At 34.6% G+C, this 4,187-nt stretch overlaps 1 protein-coding gene and 1 long non-coding RNA gene across 2 annotated transcripts in view; one reads left to right on the top strand and one right to left on the bottom strand.

Moving 5' to 3' along the window:
- Positions 1-4,187, top strand: part of LOC108740577 (elongation factor 2) — a 27,477-nt gene that overhangs the window by 21,211 nt on the left and 2,079 nt on the right. The window lies entirely within an intron of this gene.
- Positions 7-1,004, bottom strand: LOC112904757. The gene is made up of 3 exons (XR_003231330.1): positions 519-1,004; positions 275-396; positions 7-153 (listed from the first exon to the last, which is right to left on the bottom strand). It is a non-coding gene; the product is annotated as an uncharacterized LOC112904757 (long non-coding RNA).

Here is a 4,187-nt window from a genome sequence, read left to right on the forward strand (position 1 = left end):
TTCACAAGCACTTAGCATTGCTGCTGAACGAGCTACTCCATTGGTTAGATTAGCTAATTCTTTACGATATGTTACTAGAGCTTCTACACTATTATGAAGTTTCCTTAATTGAGATTCAAGAGATTCTACATGAGCTAATTTATTTTCAAACCACTAAAACATTTTTAATTAAAAATTGTAAGAATTATATTACTTTTGTTTTTATTATTGTAAGACTGAAAATTAAATATTTTAGAGTCTAGGCAAAAAAGTGGCAGATTGCTTTGGTACTTACTGGGTCAGATTCATCCATTTTATAGGTCATTTTATTTACTGTTTCCCCAACTTTATTAAACAATCTCATCACTCCTGCGCTGCTCAAAGCAGATGTGCTGGTGGCTTTAGGTAGCTCAATATCTGGAAAATTTAATAATACAGAATATACAATATAATTGAAAAAGTGGAGTTTACGACACCCTCCATGAACTTGTGTAAAATTTTGCAATGGTACCAACTTAACCTAAGGCGTTATAACGAACCTTAACTCAAAACGCATGGCCGCAGTTCTTACTTGCATACGGTTCTGTATTGACCACATGCTTGACAGTATAGTGGAACAATATTTGACTAGTTTTCAGCAAAATTGGAAATTAGCGATATGGGCCAGCATTTGTTCGTTGTATTAAATATGTGCACCGTTACCGCTGCTTTGAAGTGTTCATGCCAAATTCTCACTAGAAAACAGTTGTTAATAAAATCAGAAAGAGGAAAACAGATTGTGTGCGCAACCATTCTAATCAAGATTGAACTAATTCCGTCCATCACTCTTGATGTGGGTTTAGACCTATTTGTTGCACTTTTTATTTCATTTGGAGTGCACATAAAACAAATAAAATAAAGGAATGGGGCTACTTCATTTGATCTAGCAGTTTTAGGCATTAAGAAATTGTCTTAGTTAACTTATCAATACCTACGTGAAGACTTTGTTACGATCAGAATATCTCTGTCGCCAAAGCCCTCTCTTGATTTTTTACTTTTGTTAACACTTTTTTTTACTTATAATACATCGAAGACGTGATCAACATCATTAAAGACATTACAACTGTAGGGATAGATATACAGGAGCAAAAGATTAGTATGCTTAGATTTGGAGATGATATAACACTATTAGCATCTAGCAAGGAGGAGTTAGAGATAGCTTAAAGATAAAATGGAAGCGGTATTGACAAAACAATACTGTATGAAAATAAATAAAAAAAACACAAAATACTGGTATGCAAGGGAAGGAAAAGCAGGGAAAGAGCGAATTAAAGATAGGAGGCGAAAAATTAAAAGAACGTGGCCGATTTTAGGTATCTAGGAATTCAGATTTATTATTATTACATGCATTTTTATGATTATGTAAAAAGTTGTTGAACATAAAATTGATTGACTCTTGTTGAAACTATGCGATCAAACATGTTTTGGAAAAAATCCGAAGGTGGAAAATAATGAAAAAGTGGCATAAAGGTGTGAATAAATTGAACCTACATTCTCAATAGAATTACCACGGTAATTGAAGTAACAATCACTAAACGAAACTACAAGTCTTACCAAAATAATTGAATAATATGTTATTTGATTTCGATCAGGCTACAATAGCATTAAAATAATGAATTCCGCCAGCGTAAATTAAAATTTCTGCGAGCTGGAAAGAATCAACAAGGTCGTTTATAAAAAAATGTATCAGCAAAAATATAAATTTCTCAATTTTAACTTTCTGAGAAACGTGTTGAGTAGTTGGTAATTTTGTACATTAGTGGTCGAGTATACAGACCCTTCAGGTCGGGGTATGCGTACCACTAATACTGAGAAATGCAGGTACCTGAACATAAACATAACATTTATATTACATAGCCTATGAAGTTCGATACAATACAATACCCTCGTTTTTGCTGTTCGCATCTGCCTTGTTGTGTTATTAAAAGCCTTATTATTTTCTGTATTATCGCGCCAGTCAACCCCCTCAAAAATAATAAATAATATAAGGCCAATGTGAGGACCTTAGGGTACTCCTAAAGTTACATCAATAAATTTTGAAGCAAACTTGTTGACTCTAACAGCTTTTTGACGACCAACAAGATAAAAGTAACATACCCTCAATGTCAATCACTTCTATCTTTTAAAGAATGTGATGGTCGACACCATGGAAGGGTTTAACGTTGTAGGCTTGTATTACGTACGTATGTACAGTCGAACTCACTGCTGTAGGTCAGTGTGATAGTGCCATAGGTAAATGCAGAATAGTAGTTGTTACAATGACATTTAGTACGGCAGAATTTTGTGGCATACTTATTTGCGGCGAATATAAATACAACGTAAAAGCAACGGCAACGGTTAAATTTTACTCGATATCACCAGCGAAAATTTCCTCATCGGCAAATTTTTTAAATGTACAAAGAAACCAGCAATGTATACTCTACATGTAAGTGCTGTGGGGGTCGATGCCCCAACATATCCCTCTCACATTGTAAGACCAGTGCGTGAGATTGATCGAGCGGATCCTGTATCATGACCGGCGTGAAGACCGAATCTAAATCCGCTTAGCTTCTTCTGATTTGCACGACCGTATGAGGATCACAGCAAATGAAATACGCTAAATGTCGGGTGTTTTCGCGTGACCCAGAAATAAGTTTGGTAAATGCCTCGAAGCCTGTTTTTTAGCATGGGGTGGGAATTTTTGTAGTATTCGTACGTCTGTGCGTATGTGTTTATTAGTATTGCAATTAATAAAATTACAATTATATATCCAGAGGATATTAATACACTCATGAATGTTTATGTAACGTTAATTTTTTCTTTTGTGTTCCTAATGTCATATCGAGCTGTATTTGAAATAGTGCTGCCTACTATCAACGACGAAAAGTTATTTAAAAAATGGACGTCTAAACATTAGTATGTGTAGTGCCGTAGTAGGAAGTTGTTGATACTTCATTGGTTGTTCTACGTACAATCGGCACCGTTCTAATTTTCTTAGAATTTTTTTTGTCCCTTAACTACGCTGCTTTACTCACCATGCGATTCCCTATTGTATATAGTTAATACCTTCCAAAGCTCGCCACTTATTTCAGAAACAGGAATAGTTACTTCACAAGGCTCGTTTAAAACCTTCACAATAAAATCGTTATATACCTAAGATTAAATTACTAAATGCAGAACGCCCATTTAAATATCCATATTGCTGACATTGCTGTCAACTCAGGGATTTTCTTACAAATTTAAGGAGTATTTAAGTCGTATAAAATACAACTGGAAAATTGTGATAAAAAATAATTTGCAACAAATAACATCAAGAAGCATTAATAAGGTGCTCAATTGCCTATAATTTGTTATATCATTTGTTTTTTGTGTATTATCTGAATATAAGCGTGTCTTCAACCATGAGGAACGGTTCCTGACTCAAAAGAATCTGAATTTAAACTAAATCTGGAATAAACGGAGAAAAAAAAAACAAAAAACAACTCTACAGTACTGTCCATTTCTAGCAAATACATTTTTCTCCAATTACTTCAAAACCCATTACACCCAATTTTTTTTATTAGTTTTAAGATTACATACATACCTATTTACAAATTTCCAGATAGGATTTGTAAGGTGGATTGATTTAGTGGTAAACCGCCCGCTTGTAAGTCGTGACAGGGGCTCGATTGTTAANAAATTGAAATATAATCCGCCAAAATTAATACCTCTTAGGACCACAAGTTTACCTAAAAATAATGAACGCGGTTGGATAGCTCCATAAGCGTATATATGATAAATTATTTTTAAAAAGTACTTTTGTTAAGAAAAGTTAAATATCATTAGAAACTCAAAATTACAGGTACCTACACAGGGTGTTTCTGAAATAAGTAACAAGCTTATAGGAGCTAAAAGGGAACTATCAAGAAAATTAAGGAATGTTTGGTGGTACGAAAGTCCACCATTTTCGAAAAAAAAAAGAACGTTTTGGAAAGTACAGAGAAGGACCAGTCCGGTCCTGTTAGGATCACGAAAAGAAATACATTGCAAAGCCACATTCAGCTGTTACTTATCAGCATCCGTATTGTACGAGGGTGGATTGATAAGTTTCCGGCCTAACCAAGAGATGACGCCACTAGGCCTACCTTGAGGTGACATTCTATAGTACCATCCTTGGATAGCTTGTAGCTATAGTTTCAGCCCGATCTCCT

The sequence above is a fragment of the Agrilus planipennis genome, unplaced genomic scaffold, assembly GCF_000699045.2.
Source record: "Agrilus planipennis isolate EAB-ADULT unplaced genomic scaffold, Apla_2.0 scaffold184, whole genome shotgun sequence".
Lineage (NCBI taxonomy): Eukaryota > Metazoa > Arthropoda > Insecta > Coleoptera > Buprestidae > Agrilus > Agrilus planipennis.